Genomic DNA, 19,422 nt, shown 5'->3' on the forward strand with positions numbered 1-19,422 from the left:
AACTATCATTTTACCCAAGAGAACTAAAGATTGATGGGCCTTACTTTCTCCAGTTTAAGTCTACATTGGGTTCATTATTGGGAAATAAATACATATGGGCTCTATGTATAACCATTTGGTCCATTTCCATATTAGTGCTGTTCATTCGAGAGCTTTTTACTTAATCAACAATTATATATATAATTCTTTTATAAGATAACTTAAATAAATAGGCCAATTATATAATTGTCTAAACACTTAGAAAGTTAATCTAAACAGACCTTACATTTGTCCAAATTAACCAATTTGGATAACCAATTAGAAAATTGAGACTACCACATCTAATTATATTCTTGATCACTAGTGCTCATTTTACCACTACAAGAAATCTGGGCTTTGATGTAGGTTGAAAAAACTAAAAACGGATGTAAAATGTACGTTTCTTAAAAAAAAGATAGTGGATCTTTAATGTCGGTTTTAAACTGACATTGTAAGTGTACCTATAACGTCAGTTTAAAATCGACATTATAGGTGACTCGCTCTTTTAAATCCCAAATAATTTTTTTAATTTTCATTTTTTTGTTTCTCCCTTCCCCATTTTCATTTCCCTCTAAAATTTTGTTTTCCTCTTTCCTAAATAAAGAATAAAATATAGTAAAAGAAAACGAAAACAAAATCAAATCCTCTTCCTTGCTTCTGCACGCCGCATAACTCCCCATCCAATCATCTTCTTGTTCTTCTTCGTCCAAGCCTTTAGCTGCTGCAGGCTTTAGTTTGCCCAACCAGTCATTTTTCGAGTCATATTTGCCGCCATTAGTGTTGTTGACCAACACCCACAATGCTTCCTCATCTGCACGTTTGCTGGTCATGACCCTTACTCCGATCGCCTCACCGCCCACCATCTAGTGTTGCCAGCGAGCCTTCCCCCCTATTGAGCTCTCTCTCTAACCCACAGACTAGTAGTTCCACGTCGCTTGACCTCCCGATCTCCCTTCTTCTTCTTTCTCTCTCTCTCTCACTGATTTGTAGTCCACAAGCCAGATTTAGCTGTTGGAACATATAGATCCTTTACTCTTTTAAAAATGTTGGAAATTTTAATTTTGAAATATGCAAAATTAATGTGAAAATTTTTATGTTTTACTTTTGAAATGTAAGGTGGTTGGATGAGGATTGTTCTGTCTTCAAGTGGCTTTTGTGTTGTGGTCGGATTTGTTCTTTTAGCAAACTCAATATTTTTATTTGGATGTGTTTCTTTAACTTTCAGAGCTTTTATCAAGGCTAGAAAATTTGACACTGTCCTTGAAATTTTAGACCATATGGAACACTTGGGAACTAGTTTGGAACTCAACACAACAACTATGTTCTCATCGCTGTGCTCGGGAAAAACCAAGTGGAGGACAAGAAGGTATTGTTGTTGTTCCATGCTTTTAATAATGACTGGCGATAAGGTTCTACTACAACTAGTTGTGCTTATTTACCTAATGCACTTTCTTGTAATGAGATGTGGTTGCTCTCAGGAAATCAGACATGAGGGTTGAGTTCAAGACAAGCTTAGAGAAATTAAAAACTTAGTTTAATGTATGTGGTTATAATATATGTATTCATGCTTTTGGATGTTGGGGCTACTTGGATACTTTCCTTTTCAAGAAATGAAGTAAAAGTGCTTAGTTACGGAGTCTTTTGTGTACATATAATAGCCTTATTCACGTGCTCTGTTCGGTAGGAAGGTTAAAGATGCACTTATTGTTAATTTTTATGCCCTAAAGCTGGTAGATAATAGATGTTATCAATTAACCGTCATCAATAACGGGTTATCGGTGTTAATTCAACAAATGTTATTGATTTTTTTGTATTATTTTTTGTCTTAATTACCCTAAATCCATCTAATATCCAAGGCTGACTTATGAGTCTTGAACTGTATGTGGAGACATATAAGGATCGATGTTCAAGAAAGAGCCTAAAGGGAATATAGTATAGTAATAGGGCTAGGTACCTTATTGTGATGACACTATGGATACGACCCATTTTGTGTTTGATACAAATGCAATGACTCAACATGTTCATGTAGGTGACATGCGAGTGGAGGTATCCTATGCAATGAGTTTGTATAAGATTGGACCATAGTAACCACTGGATGTAACGCCGTTAACTAGTTTGGTTTCTTTTTCAATTGGATGACCTAGGCAACTTAGTCTTAATCCTGAGTGTATTATGAACTCCTGTTCACGAGGTATTTTTCTTTGATTTGTATGGGTGATAGTGACTAGTTTTCCGACTAAATAAGCCTACCATTTTAGGGAAGAGACCGAGTGAGGAGCTGAAAACATAATAATACAAGATGAAATTCACTCTTTCTCAACTTCAAGGTAAGTAGATGAGTGTTCCCTTAAGTGGTGCTCCAGGACTTGAACAAAGGATCCTATCCTCTCATTTGTCCGAGAGGGGTTTTTGTTTATTGGTTGGACCATAAACAGGTTGTTCATTAGAGAAACACTGATACTTAAGGATACAAAGGTAACCCAAGGGTAAAACGATAATTTGACCCAGTTGATGTTATGGACACTTGTGAAGGACTAATGTTGTTATTGGTTATATCCGTGGACACAAAAAATATATCTGCAGTGAAAAGAGTGCAGTTGTGGATCTTTAATACAGTGTACCCACAGTTAACGAATATTGATTAATTTGGTTAATGAGTTTAGCCAATTAATCTCATATCGTTGGAGCTTTTAATCCGCAGGTCCACCAGGTCCCCTTGTTATCTCACTAAAGGATATTAAAGAGGAATGATTTGGATTGTTCAAATCAATGTGATCTATAATTTAAATTAAATTGGAGAGAAATATTTGAATGAGATTCAAATATTTAATTCTAACATGTTTATTTATGTTATTTAATAAATACGTTAAATTGGATTCAATGTATAGATGGCTATTTAATTAATGTACTAATTAATTAAATAATGTTATTTAATTAATTGAGCACAATGATAAATTGGGAAGACTTGAAGAAGGGTTACTTGGAGAAAGGGTTAACCCTTCTCCATATAAATTCTTCCTTATGGCCCTTTTAGGGGAAGAATTGATTTCCCTAGCCACCAAAACACAAATCTTCTCTTTACTCTCTAAGAGAATTCTTTGTACCTTTTTCTCTTTCAATTAGTTGGATACCACCTATCCTTCTTGTAAAACCCGAACCCTAATTAATTTAAGTAATGTGATATCTTCTAATAAGCTAAATAATGACATGTCTTAGGAAGGATAGAAGATGGAATGCATAATAAGCATACGAATGAGACCATGCCATCTAATGAGAAGTAGTGCTGAAGTAATATTGTGAGTAAAGTTACAAAAGGAGATTTGCTAAATCCTAGCCCTTCATCACCAATAGTGGGCCAGGTGGCACAAGAAGGGTTAATGCTGGATTTTAGGCGGTGATATAAACAGAAAGGTCCAGTTCATTGGGTCGGTTTGGACAAATTACTTAGGCTATTTGTGTAATTCCAGTGGAGTTCGAGAGCTCTGTGTGTCTATCTTCTTTGGTTGGGCTACTGAAAGGAAAACTTGTCGAAATAAGGCCGGAGGGGCAAAATAAAGATGAAGGGTTCGTTTCTTGGGTGAATTTGGGCCATCAGTGAAGAATTGAAGCTCCAGGATGAATTACAAAGCGTTTTGAGCTAAACTTTTGAGGTAATATTTAACTCAGTTATAAACAACTTTGTAGAATGGAACTTCTTAAGATGAGGCCTGGAAATCGAGTTATATAATTTTCGAAATTTGAACTGGAAATTGTTGAACAAGTAGGCAGCTGCTTGAATTGGGACCAATGATGAAGTTTTGAATCTCCAGATTAAACTGTAACGAATTTGTGGCTGAAATTTTAAGGTAAGAAATTAACTCAATTCTAGTAGAAGGAAGTTTCTTCAAAAGAGTTCTGGATATTGAGTTATGGAATTTGAAATTTGTAACAGAGAACCTGTGCATAGGCAGACAGCTGCTTGGGAAGAACAAGCAAACAGCTTGCTGATGAAGGGGATCTTGCTAATTTTGGGAAGAGGATCTCGCTAATAAAGGAGATCTCGCTAAAAATTGTGAAGATAATCTTGCTCTAGAAGGGAATCTCGCCAGAAATTGGGTAGGTATCGCTGGTGTCGCTAGTGGCTGGGTATTGCTAGTGTCGCTGGGGGGCTGAGTATCACTGGTGTCGCTGGTAATGGGATCTCGCTGGTGTTGCTCATGGTGATCTCGTTGGTGTTGCTCGAGGTGATCTCGCTAGTAATGTGATCTCATGGGTATCGCTCATGATCTCGCTGGTGTTGCTCTAGGGGATCTCGCTGACCTCGCTCATGAGGATCTCGCTAGTAAGTCAGTCTGTTGATGATGGAAATTCCATTAGTAAATGAGCTATTTAAGTTATTTTGCTAAGAATTTTATGTAGTTTAACTGGGGAAATATGTACTTTCAGGCCATGAAGAGCTAGAAGAAGCATGTAATCCATTAGGAGACCAACAAACTGTGAGTGACTATGTGATGACTTACTGTTTTAATGGTTTAGAAATTATGATTTCTTTGGAAATATTTCTCATGTTAAGAGTTTAAGTGATGTGCCAAGCAACATGGTTGTGAAACTCTTTCTCAGGCTGAGTAGAGCATGTTTTCCATGAGATTGATGTAGATATGTTATCTTGTCCAAATACTTACAGTAGGTTTAAATAGCTCCATTTTTATGATAATTCAGTATGATAGATGAGCTAGTATGATGATTTGAGCACTAATCTTTAGTGTTCAACTAAATGTTTGTGACTAGTTGTGTGATGGATACTGAAGGATTTTTTAGAAGGTATCCTTTCAACTAAATGTCTATGACTAGTTTTACTTAAAACAAGGTACCAAAGGACACTTGAAAAGGTACCTGGCATATTTGATACCGAAGGACTTTTGAGAAGGTGTCCGGCAAAATTGATACCAAAGAACATATGAGAAGGTATCTAACCAACTTGGTACCGAAGGACACTTGAGAAGGTACCTGGCCAATTTGATACCGAAGAACTTTTGAGAAGGTATCTGGCCAAATTTATACCGAGGGACATATGAGTAGGTATCTTAACAGCTCGATACTGAAGGACGTTTGAGAAGGTATCTGAGCAGAAGTACCTGAAAATACTGAAGGACAATGAGAAGGTATCCTAGTTAGGTATATAAGGTACGACGGTACTCAGTTATAACTACGTGCATATAGGTAATACGACGTCGAGGGATTGAGCAAAAGAGTTCTTCTCGATTAAGGTTGAGATTGAGGGTTAGATTTAATAGTTCACTCTCAACTAGGGATAAAGGTAGTCATATTTCTTTGTAGGCTAGAAGGATAGTCTGGAATTGTTAATGCTTGTGAACGTTTATCAACGCTTGATGTTTAATAATGTATGAATTTTCCAAGTATGTTGTTCATGTTTAATGCATGCTAGTGGTTTCACAAGCTAGTTTAATATGTTTAATTTAACTTATTTCACAAAATATGAAGCATGCGTTAGGGTTAAAGCTAAGGTTGAAGGAAGCTTGACGTACTACGTTTTAAATACCTAGACTTGCCAAGGTACATGCGTTGGTATTTCTAAACAAATGAGTAGGGATACTGGTGAGAAAGATATCTGAATAAATGTACCTAAGGTGTTGACGGTACATAGCAAACTCTATGTGTATGTAGGCAGGTGTGAATGCGAGACCGAAGTATGGGTCTCTTGGCCGATAATAAACGTTGGAAGCTAGAGCGGTGTATGCTCGTTCTCAACTAAGATGTAATGAGTATTGACGTATAAGAGTTGTTATCAACGTTTATGTCTTAAGGATGTTGTTTGAGACCATCGGATTGTCTAAAGAGATCAAAGTGGGGATCTCTTCTAGCCATAGTTTAATGTGAACAGGTCGAGGTAGAGGTCTTATCCGGCCATGGCTTGACGTTGGGAATTAGAGCAGTGAGTGTTCATTCTCAATTATGATTCGGGTTCCAGATACGATGGTTTTAAAGGTTTTTTATGTACACGGTTGCTTGGTATATTCTAGTTTCAGTATTATGTTTTCAAGCTTATGGTTCTAAAACATGAGATTTACGTTTTATTAAGTCACTCACTCACTGGGCTTTTAGCTCACATTTTCAAATGTTTTCTTTTTCAGGTAGTGGTCAGTTCCCAGAAGACATTTCTGCTGCTGCTCTGCCACTCAAAGGAACAGGTTAAAGAAAGTGTAATTGAAGATCGGTATTAGCTAGTACACATGTGACTGTCTAGTGACTAGTATTCTAGATGGGGCTCACTAGGTTGTAATATTCATGTGTGCATAATGCTGTGGAACCCTGTAATGTAAATGTGTTAAGTTTTGTGTTGTTATGTATGTATACAGGGTTTGAGTATTGTTTTAGGGTAAGATAGGCAGTAAGTGCCAGCAAAAGGGTTGGTAACAGCTGAAGTCACCATTCTGTCCAGGCTAGGAGGATAATCTGGTTCGGGGTGTGACTCTTATATTGGAATCCTTGAGAATAACAAGGTTATTCTCGTAGTTGTGTTCATGTTCAATCGAGAAAAAGTTCGTGGCAAGATCGAGAAGATTTTTTTTGGAGCTCGAAAATCTTCAAAAGTAAGAATGGTTCTCTTTTAGTTTCCCTTCTTCAAAGCATGTTATTTCATATGTTTATCCTTCATATGTTCTATTTTAGAACACTGTTTTTGTTTCTTCAAAAATTGATTTTCGAGATGCAAGTGTTCACACCCTTTTGCTAGGGATTCGATCTTTACAATTGGTATCAGAGCCTATTTATTGCATCTTCATTCTTCGTATTTTTTAAACAAAATAAATTTAGAGGTGAGTTTTTAAATCTGAATTTTGAATGACGATTTGCAAGATTAGATGTTTTTAATTTTGGCACTTAGATTACTTTTAATGTGATTAAAATGTAAGGACTCGTTGTATCTTTTAGGCATTTATTTTTTGCTTTGAGTCTGTAAGTCCTTGTCGATCGAAAGAGCAAGTGTTGCTGAAGAGATTGGAAAAAATGGAGGTGTTCAGGGCAAGTTTGGAGCAGAAAACACAAAAAATAGAGGCATTTTGCCTTTCAGCATCGCAACGCTGCAATCGTAGCATTGCAACGATGTGAGACGAGGCGATATGCAAACTAATTCGTAGCATTGTGACGTTGCTCCTCAGCGTCGCGACACTCTAAGTATGTGACGGACCCTGGCGACGCACGTGAGAAGGAGGCTGCTAAAGGGCTGGTTTTTTTACCTATTTTGTTTTGTTGTTAATTTTATGATTAATTAATTAAATTGATATAAAAGTTATAATAATTTTGTTTTAAGGTGCCAAAATTGGTTACATTTTTGCTGTTTAAATTAATTTAATTATGCATTGGATGTATGTTTAGAATAATGTTTGAATTCATATTAAAATTGGTTAAATTAGTTGTTGAATAGAGGGGTCAGTGGGAGCTTAAGGTGCAAGATGTATTTATAGGGGTAAAATTGTAATTTTGACCTAGTTGTAAAGAAGAACGACCGATGAAGGATCGACTTACTGATTAGGTCGAATATCTACAGTGAAGAGAGTGCAATTATCAAGCTACAGTGGTGTGCCTTGATAGTTAACAAATAGTAATTAATTCGGTTGTTTAACTGATTAATTACAATTGAAGCTCATGATCTAGGTCCATTAAGTCTCTCTAGTAGCTCATAAATTGGAATAACAAATTGAGTATTAATTGGATGAATTTTTGAATTAGGGTTATGAATTTGAAATGTTTAAATTCAATTTGTTAGGGTTTTCAATTGATTGTATTTAATACAATTAAAATTGTTTAATTTAGTTGAAATTAAACGAAATTGGAGAATAAATTATTATTTAAATATGAAATTGAATCATATTGGTGGAATTAGTGTTTGATTGACTTTAAATTAAGATATTAAATTAATATTATTTTAATTAAAAGGTTTAATAAAAATAAAATTAGTTTTATATAAATTAATTTTGAATTAATTTGTAAAACTAATTTTAAATAATTTTTTTATTTAAAATAAAAATAAAAAATCAAAATCAATTTTGAGAAATTGATTAACAATCAAAGGGAAGATTGGAAAAATCCACTATCTCTTATAATGGTATATCACCAAATTACACCAAATTGACTCCAAGTAGGAGCTGCCCTCTATGCAACCTCTGTGTTTGCGTGGAATTAGTTTATAAAATGCATCTTCATGCATGGATTTGAAAAAAAGAAGCTGAGATTTCTAACTGATATGCTGAAGAGTTGAAAACCATTTTCAACCCACTTAAAATTTACCATCTATTCAGCTTAATTTGAGTGTTTCCACCACATATTTCTTCTTGAGCTTTGTAGAAAAGATCTTGCTGATGGTCTTGTTGATATTTCAAGCTTAATCGTGGAGTATTACTGTTGAATTTGTGGATTAAGTCTTCAAAGGTAATGCTTGCTTCAAACCCTCTATGAATTTCTCTTGAATAGCAAGTTTAAAACTCAAATTAAGAGTAGTTAGAGTGCTTATTGATTCTGATTTCTTATGTTGCTTGTTAGGTTACTCTTTCAATTGGTATCACAGCATGATATAAGCACTCAATTATCGTTAATTTTGAGTTTGGTGGGTGAATTTCTAAGCATGTTTGAACATGTGGCTGATATGGTTTAAATTCAACTTTGGCGTCGGAATTCTCTTTGATTTCCAAGCTAAATTTGTAATTATCTCTTGTTTGATGAGCTTATATGTGTGTTCTAGAGTCTGTAAAATTTATTTGCAGTCATTAGAGTTCAAAATAGGCTGTAATTTGAAGATTGAAGCAAGCACGTTCGAGCAGAAAATTGGAGCTGAGCCTTCTGCCCAATAGCGTCACGACGCTGTCATCGAGCATTGCCACACCACGGGCTCGCTGATGAACAACGTTGCAATGCTGGGATGTAGCGTCACGACACTATTCATCCTAAGGGTTTTTGCTTTACGTGCTGCCTGGCCGGTTCGTGGGTTGAAGAAGCTGGTTCGACCGGTTCTCCTCGAAACCATTCCGGTTCAACTTCCTTTGGTGCCTTGGTGGTCCAGTTCAAAAGGTTCGGGTCTGGTTTAGGTTGGTTCGAGCGATTCTTCATCAAATTGAAGTTGTTCTTGAGACATTATTGTAATAATTTAGCTTATTTGTTTGTTTAGAATGCCAAAGTTGAACCATATTAGTGTTATTTAATTATTTTATACATTTGATGTGTATTATTTTTTAATTAATCATGTTTGTGCATAAAGTATGCCATTTTAGATTTAAAATCCACCATAGGTAAACATGCTACATGCATTATTGTATGTTATAAGTAGTTATAATATATGTTATAATTAGTCACAAAATTTGTAACTATTCTACAAAGCGGCCGCATCCGTAGCGTTACCAGGATAAGGCTTCCCTCCTATATCCATATACTACAAACCATTTTGATTATCACTTAAGACATGATCCACCTGTATGTCTCCACATACATGCTTAAGTTACAAACGACAACTAGGGATCTTGTTTATTGGTTTTTGGTAAAGCAATTAAAACATCTAATGTTCCATAGACAAAAGTGAAGAAAATATCATATATTATTACATCTCAAGCGTTTGTTCAAAACTGTGTTTACAAACTACAGGACCCAACGAGAGTTTAGGGCATCATTCCCAATAACTCCAAGTTCTTAAAATAGTTGTGGAAAGTTTCACCATGCATTGAAAAGTCATCCATAAAAACCTTGATCGTTCTCTCCACTAAGTCAGAAAATATTGCCATCATGCATCGTTGAAAGTTTGCTGGCACATTGCATAACCCAAATGGCATGTGTCGAAAGGAAAATGTGCCACTAGGGGTGTACATAAAAGCACTGAAAAACGATCCGACCAATCTAAATCTACCGAATTAAGGTTGGTCAGTCGGTTGTCGGTTTTCCTATAAAAAAATTGGAAAATCGATCGACCGATAAATTTTTTTAAAATAAAAATTGAAAAATAAAAATAAAAGTAAGCTTATTACCACAAACTTAAACCCAAGCCTACTTTTTCAGTACTGATTTATTATTTTTTTATATTGCCTAATTTTCAAACTCATTACATGATTGATTTAAACTTTTCATAAAAAAAATTATTGATTTAAATTTGAAAAAGTTGCAAATTATGTTAACCTAATGATAGCTCTCAAAAAGAGCTATATTTTCTTGCTTAATTTAGACACATTAATGGATTTATTTGTTAATCATCTTATTTTCTAGGTACCGAGCAATCAAGAGGTAAAATTAGCCATTTGATGAGAAACAGGGTTAATTTGAGGCAATTTGTAGGTGGTTTGCGCATTCGAGCTTCAAAGGAGTAAAAATGATCAAATTGCCCTGATTAGAGCGTCGCAACGCTCGTTACATGCATAACCTCAACGCTCGTGAAACATCGAGCGACAGAAGCTGAATATGTAGGGTAGTGTCGCAATGCTACCCTTGGCATTGCAAAGCTGTGATGATTAATGCAATGCCAATGTTCGCGGGTGCGTGCATGTCGCAAGTGAACGTCGAAGCCACCGTTGCAATGCACACTTGACGCTTGAGGTCTAACTTGATAACAGCCTTGCAACGCTGTGCCTATTATATAAAATTGTTCTTTCCGAATTAGGTTAAGGAAGAAGCTGATTTCATGGAGGTCGAGGTGGTGATTCAATTTGCTTCTTCTCCCTTCAGATTTTAGCATCTTAGTGTAGGATTTACAATTTTTTTGGGGTTGTAAATGATAGATTTGACTTTTCCTCTTCCTTTTGTCTAGGGGATGTTGAGTTAACTTCTATCTAATTTTTGGAGCAAGAACCCTATGTGTTTTTCTTGAGATTTCTGTTCTTTGGAGTTAATGCATACTGAATTTATGTTTTCTTGAATCTTGCTTGATTTTGATATATATTTGTGTGTTGGATTGATGGCCTTATCATAAATTGATGTCTTAACTAGTTTATTTTAGGCTCACACGTTTCTCTAGTGTTCGTTTTGAAGGAAATCGAAGACGGGGATTTCCATGAGTAAGCGGAATAGATCATTCCAAATTACAATCATGTATGAACATTACAAATTACAGTCATAAACAAAACAAACGGTTATGCATTCATTACAGAAATTATAGCATGAAAAGTACAAATGATCAAGAAGAGAAAAGTTACGAACATTTGTCGACTCGTCTCCACACTCCTTGATCATGAACGCTCGAACACAGCAACCTCGAACGCTCAAACAACACGACTGCTTCACAGCACGAACACCTCACATTCGAACTCAGCGATCGCCTTGGTCATGAATACCTCAACAACATGAACGACCTCCACAAAACCTCGACGACATCGAGTTGAGTACGACACCACCAAGAAGGTTACCTTGGTATTCTCGATGTGAAAATTTAGAAGGTGGGCTCTGTGTGGACTTTGTATGAGGCAGAAGAATTGAGGAAACAACAATCATGTACACGATTAAGCAAGTGGGAAATGGCTGAAACCTAACGTATAGGTTGATGCCTAATCGTTTAGCAAAAACTAAGCGATCGTCTAGCAAAAACTAAGCAATCGTTTAGCTCATCGTTTAGTTACGTGTCTGTCACCTACAAACACTACATGATCGTTTTCCTTTTGGCAAGCTGTCGTTTAGTAAATCTGTATTTACTTGACAAGCTCCATGAGATTCTTTTACCGAGAGAGAAATCTCCAAAGCAATTTTTGACAAAAACTTACTAAAATTAGGAAAACAAATTTTCTTTTATCTCACGGTTACCATGAACCACTAATAACCTCCCATTCAATTTTTTTATTAGAGAAAAAGATTTAATTATCTAATAATTAGTTTTATTATAAATATAAATGATAACCAACTTATCATACTATATTTATAACCTATAGTTTTAATATTTCATCTTATGAAACATATAAACAATAGTTCTTTTTCTATTCCATGACACTTAATGTAAATCTCATTTACATTAATTCTCCACTAGATGTATCTCATACATCATACCGATCATATCTCATATAATAAAAAATACCTCTTGTCAATTTGAACATTTCAAATCAACACCAAGAACTGATCCTCAACAGAATCCATTGAGCTATTAAGGGGACCTTTTGGACCTGTAGCTCGAAGCTCCAATAGTACGTGAATAACTGACTAAACTCTTTATCACGAGATCCACAACTACCAGGCATTCCACTAAAGATCGACAACTGAACTCTCCTTACCACAGATATATTATGTGTCTATCTTAACCAATCAGAAATGCGATAACCTTTCACAGATCGCTTGTAAGTACAGCTGGGCTAATAACCGTTATGCCCCTATAGTTACAACTAACTTCTTAAGTACCACTGATCCCTCTAATGAACATAAGTCATAGTTCTACTATGACTGAGTCCTCTCTTCCAAAGAGAAGCTGTGGCCACTATGTTCAAACCCCGGAATCAACCCTTAAGGGAACAATCTCTCTACTTATCCCTGTTTCGGGAAAGGAGTGAATTCCATCTTATGGATTGAGTTCCCAGCTCCCAGATCAGACAAGCCCCTAAAAGGTAGGCATGTTGAGTTGGCAATCTAGCCAATCTCACCCATACTAATCAAAGAACCACCCTCAAAAGTAGGAGTTCTCAAAAAACTCAGGATTAAGGTCGTGTGACCTATAGTCGTTTAGGTGAGATGTAAGTCTCTAGTATCAACGGCGTTATATACAGAGTCTAGTCATCTCGTGGTCCGGGTCTTATACAAACTCTTTGTATAGGACACCCTCACTCTCACGTTTCCACATGAATGCCCAGGATCTACCATCTATAGTAGTTTACAACAATTGCAAACCTCTATAAAGTGGGTTGTATCCGTAGTGTCACCACGATCAGTTATCCCACCTTAATCCTTATACAACAGACCAATTTAGGTTATCACTCAAGACATGATCCACTTGTATATCACATATACATGCTTAAGTTCACATAAGATAACCAAGGATCTTTATTTATTGGATATGAGTAAATGTCAAAATTAAATAACAATTATTTTATTCATCAAACAATGTGTATCTTTACAAAACAACGAGACTCCGGGAGAATTAGGACACCAAACCCCACACGTTTATGCTTAAGATCACTCCGGTAGCAAATGGTTGAATGTGTATGCTAGGATTTATAGTCTAATCTTGGGTCGTATGATGCATGTTTGATCTAGGTTCAAGGATAAATCGGTTGATTGAGTTAGGGCTTCCCCATTAATTAATCGACACAATGGAATCCTAAAGCTTAATGCATATGTGCTTAGTCTTAATTGATCGCTATTGATCCTAATTAGAATTTAATGCATGTAGTTTAATTAGGACGCTTTCTTGGTTCGTTCCTAGCTAGTTGTCCACCTTTGTAGAGGCTAGCTTGGTCGTGTTAAGTGAGTGTTGTGTAGGCATAAATCGATTGCATGTCCAATTAATGGATTTTGATGATTGAAATTACATAGGATCTCTCTTGCTCTCGAAACTAGAAAATTCATATCCTTAGTTTACATTTATCCGCTTTTATTTCAATTTCTTACACGTTTATCTATTTCACAGCAAACCCTCCCATTTACCACTCTAATAGGAAATTGGCTTAATGAAACAAGTCGTGCTTCCCTGCGAATCGACCCGGACTTATCACTATTCTTACGTCTTTGTAGTGATAGAGTAGTTTGGTGTAATTATAAACTTTCTTTTGATTTGTGGCACTTTTCTGGAATTAAACGACACCACAAAAGAGCCACTATCACCTAACAATAACACTTCATCAATCCACATTCATCTTTCCTTTTCATTCATCTTGACTTTGCTTTAAAAAAAGCAGAAAAAAAAAGACCAAACCAACCGACTCGATCGACAATCAATGAATTTTACACACTTTTTTTGGTCAATTTTCGGTGCTGATTTTCTCCCAAAACCGACATCGATCGACTGATATTCACCCTTAAGTGCCATAGAAGCACGTGAATGTGGTTTTACTCTAATCCTCGAGCACTATCATGATTTGATTGTTCCCCGAATACCTGTCAAGGAAACAATAGTACTCTTTACCAGCTAACCAATCTAACATTTGATCTATCAAAAGCAACAAAAAGTGATCCTTCTTTGTGGCCTTGTTAAGCTTGTGGTAGTCCATGCAGACTCACCACCCTGTTACCATTTGTATCGGGATCAACATGTTGTTTTCATTTACCACTATGGTCTTTCAGCCTTTTTTCGGTATGCACTGTACTAGACTAACCCATCATTGTCGGAAATGGGATAAATCACTCCAATGTTTAGCCACTTGATGATTTCTTTGCGGACAACGTCTTTAATGTTTGGATTTCGCTGCCTTTGACTCTCAATTGAACTCCTCGCTTCTTCTTCCAGGTTGATTGGATGCATACAAAATGAAGAAATGATTCCTCTGATATCAACTATTGTCCAGCCAATCGCTTGCTTATGCTTACTTAGAATTTTTAGCAACACTTTTTCATCTTGTTCCGTTAGCTCAACAACAATGATTACAAGCAATGTGTTATCTTGACCTAGATATGCATATGTTAAATGTGCCGGCAGTGGCTTCATGTCAAGCTTTTGTGGTTCAATTACCAACGGTTTGAGTGTTTTTGATATTTTACGGACTAGTACTAGACATGCTATTCCTACTACTAGAGCAACCTGCTATGTTGTTTCTTCAATTTCCTCTAATACTTCTTCCTAATTCTCTCGATGTGTAACGTCCTACACATTTGAAAACAAAGTATCAATAGCATCAACGAAAGAACACTCATCCAAATCTCCTATAAATTTTAGTGCACTTGTGTAACGATCGGATCCTTACACATTATGATCCGACCGCTACGACATGCATACTTAGACTTTTCTATCAAGAGATGAGTTTTGGTGAAAATTTCAAAGAACATATCTAAATTTTATTATTTAGATAGAAAAACTATATAAAAAGTTTATTTATCAAAACACCAGGATCCATAAAACATTAGCGTGGTGGTACAAAATGCATATGCCTATAATAATGAGTTTGATGGTTGGCCATTTGAGCGGCGTCCAATTCTGCCATCTACGCTATGTCCTTACCTACAAAGTCTGTAAAAATATAGGATGAGTATATAATATACCCAGTAAGTAGTTCTCACGTAGGGTAGTGACCCAATGCACAATCACAAGCAACATGTCATGAAAACATATGGTTGGGACCGAAAACGTATAATAACATGTGGTGGTCGGTTATGCTTCCAATATAAATCTCTCCGCCCTGATAGGAAGATGAGGACCTAAGTGAAAACTAACCCATCTGATGATTAGCGGGTCATGCAGTCAGTAGGGCCAGAGTCGCATCCAACATCAACCATTAGCATAAACGTAATATTGGACTAGAGGGGTGCAACCATACATACCCTGCTAGTCCTTAGCATAAACATAACGTAAGATTAGGCCTGAAAGGGTGCAACCATACATGCCCTGCCAGCCCTGGAAGCATAAATTTCTCCGCCCTGATAGGAAGATGAGGACTTAAGCGAAAACTAACCCATCTGATGATTAGCGGGTCATGCAGTCAGTAGGGCCAGAGTCGCATCCAACATCAACCATTAATATAAACGTAAGGTTAGACTGGAAGCATAACTTACACCTAATTAAAACTTGATTTTAACGTAATCGTGAACAAACATAATGCATGGGGTCCCTTGTAGAGAAACATGTTCTAAACATGTAATGCAATATAACAATTAACATAACCATGCAACATAATAAAGGTACACTACCATAGAACATTTAAAGAGAGAATGAGATAAACTACTTACCTTGACTGTGATCTAGTTATTCCTTATTATTCTTTATGATTTGATCAGTAGAGCTTTTCCTTCTTAAACTAGAAGGAAATTTGGGCAAAATTTGGGCAGCACCTTACCCGAACTTTTCTCTTTTAACCTCACAGAACTTCCTCACCCACACTTACTTTTTCACACGATTCTTTGTTACTGAGATTTATTTGAGAATGGGTTAAATCTTCAGGAAAAGGGTCCTATTTATAGTAGTTTTCAGCTCTTCTTAGTGTGACAAATCATCATACAAGTGGCTTCTTTAAAATTAATTAGGGTTTAAGGATTCCTCTCAATAAGATACCTAATCTTGGCTAACGTTTTCCCTTACGTCAACATTCTTTGTTTTTATTCAATTTTAGGGTTTTTCCATGTATAATCTATAAGACCGTGGCCAAATTCAACGCATAATCCACGCTTCTGTCCAAATCTCACTCTCTTTATTCTTAGAATCTCGCTCTCTCTAGCTTTCTCACTGGTTTGGCTCTCGCGACTCTCGCTGTCGCTGGTCTCGCTCTCGCTCCCGCTCCCGCTCTCGCTTCCACTCTCTCCCATTGTCTCGCCGCGAATCTCGCTCTCTTTACTCTCGCTCTCTCCAATTTTCTCTCCAATCTCGCTCTCTCCACTCTCGCTCTTTTCAATTTTCTCTCCAATCTTGCTAGTTTTCACGCGTGGTTTCCTTCACTGCTTGTGGATTCCACTTCCTCTTTTTAACTCTTTCAAATTTTAAGAGTATATGGGCAATTAATTCACCTCTAATTCTTCTAATGAGTAGTGCCGAACCAAAAAGTTATCTACTGCCCGTTGTCTCCTGAATTAGCTAACATCCAACTTCAAATTAATCTTCCCTGATTCTGCTCCCTTATTCATTATTTTTGGATAATGAATAAATTTCCTATTTTTTCCCTTCTAAATTTCCACCTCTTTAAATAAAATGTCGTCCTGCTTAACATTTGACATTTAATTTCCTGTATGCGTACAAATCTGGGTTGTTACAACTTGACACATTAAATGAAATCTTTTGGTCATTGACTCGCATAGTCAATTCTCCCTTTTACACATCAATAACTCTCCCAATTACCAAAGAATTATCGGCATTTCCTCATCTGATTCACAGTCTAAATTTATAAAGTCCATAGGAAACACAAACTTGTCTACTTTTACCAATACATTCTCAATCTTTCCCATTGGCTTAGTGATGGATCTGTTAGCTAACTGCGTCATCACCGTGGTTGGTTTCACTCCTCAATGCCAAACAGAGTGAAAATGGAGTAAGGTATCAAATTTATGTTTGCCCCCAAGTCACACAACACTCTACATAAACTTTGTCCTCCAATTGAGCATGGAATAGTGAAGTTCTCAGGATCTTTCAGCTTAGGAGGAATCTGTCTACTAACCATCATACTATAACATTCAGTTTATGCAACGCTTTTGAACTCCGGCAACTTTTGTTTCTTAAAAAAAATATCTTTTAGAAACTTGATATAGTTTGACATCTCTTCCAGATCCTCAACTAAAGGATGTTGATATATAATTGCTTGAGGATATCCAAGAACTTCTTGAACTGCATGTCTTTGTTGTTCTTTTGAAGCTTTAGGGTAAAGGTACGAATGCTTTATATGCTGCTACCTCTTTCTTGTCTGTTGACACCCTTGACATTTCATCTTCTTCATTCTTTTTGCCTTTTCCATCTATTGTCTTTGTTTCCACATCTTTCAGAATCATATCTTCTTTAGACTTAACATTTTTTGTTTCTTTCGTTCTACACTGTACTTGTTTTTCATATATTTTCGGTCCTTCATATTCCACTTCTCTTCTTTCTTTCTACACTGTATTTCTCTCCTTTCCATTTAGCTTTGGTGCGTCTATGTTATTGGTAAGGCTCTGGGCGGTCTGTTCTGAATCTCCTTTGCCAACTGACCCACCTGCACTTCTAAGTTTCTCAGAGCCATACCATTTCTTGCTATATACTCTTTCATTATCTCTACCATGATGGGACTTTTTTTAGGAGGCTTCACAGAAGGTTAGGCTTGATGCTATTGTCGCGACACTTGTGGGAATCTAAGTGGGTTGCTCTTGTTTGTTACTACATGTACTTGTGATGTTGTTAGGCTTTGACCATGCAAAATTTGGGTGCGATCTCCATCCAGGGTTGTAAATATTGGAATACGGATCCCAATGCTCTTGTGTTGGTTTTATGTCCTAAAACTCGTGGTTTGTAAGCAATAAACTTATTCTAAAATTCAATAAAGTTATTATTGAAGTTTGATTCAATAAAATTGTTATTGAATTTATGAATTGCTTATTTCGTTTTAGAAATAAATCCAATAAAATAAAAGATCTATGACTATTATATGAGTACTTGAACTTTATGTGGAGAAATAAAAGTGGATCAAGTTTGAGTAAATGATAAAAATGATCTATAGTATACAAATAAGGTTGGGTGCCTTATTCTGGTAATACTATTAGATGCGGCCCACTCTGTAGTTGTTACAAAGAATTGTAAAGTGCTACAAACGAGGTGATCCTGATTCGTTCATGTGGTGACATGAGGAGTGAGGATGTCCTTTACAATGAGTTTGCATAAGATCGGACCAAGAAATAAGTCACTCTTACTTTATAACGTTGTTTACTGTTTAAGACTGACTATTTCATACCGTGACCTAGGTAACTTAACCTTAATCTTGAGCTAACTATGAACTCCTTTTTATTCGGAATTAGCATTTGATCTGCATAGGTAAGAGTAGTCCAACAACACTGCTTCATAAGCCTCCCATTTTGGGGATAAGGCTGGGTAGATAGCTGGGGACATAGGGTCCAAGATAGAACTCACGCCTACCCAATTTAAGGATAAGGAAGGTTGTTCTCTTAAGTGCTGAATCTAGGTCTTGAACAAGGGACCCCATCATTTCATTGGCCCAAGAGGGATCTGGTTTAGTAATTAGATCACAAACCAATTGTTCATTAGAGGATCAGTTGAAACAAGACGTAATTTCAAGGATAAAACAACATTTGACCCAATCGTTACTACGAATAACCTGTGAAGGGTTGTCTTACTAAGTATGGTTAAATCAAGTGGGCACAAATATATCTACAATGAGAAGAGTGAAAATGTCGATGTATAGTGGTGTGACTCGATAATTAACGAATATTGGTTAATTTGGTCTAAAGAGTTTTAGCCAATTAATCTCAAATCGTTGAAGCTTATGATCTATAGGTCCATAAGGTCCCTCTACTAGCTTGTAAAATATGAAAACTTTGAATTAGTAAATTGAGGGAATTTTGAATGATATCAATTTGAAGTGTTCAAATTGAATTTCAATTTGAAATGTTCAAATTGAATTTATGGATTGAATTTGAATAGTTCAAATTCAAATTAGGGTTTGTATAATTATATTTGATATAATTAATTAATGTTTAATTTATTGAAATTAAATAAAATTGGAGAGTTTATATTGATTTATTGTATAATTATATTTGATATAAATATTGATTTAAATATTAATTACATGAATATGATTCATATTTAAAATTAGGTATGTGATTTATTTAATTTTTGATATT

Source organism: Benincasa hispida, chromosome 1 (genome assembly GCF_027475165.1).
Source record: "Benincasa hispida cultivar pf3 chromosome 1, pf3_genome.v1.1, whole genome shotgun sequence".
Taxonomy (NCBI): Eukaryota; Viridiplantae; Streptophyta; class Magnoliopsida; order Cucurbitales; family Cucurbitaceae; genus Benincasa; species Benincasa hispida.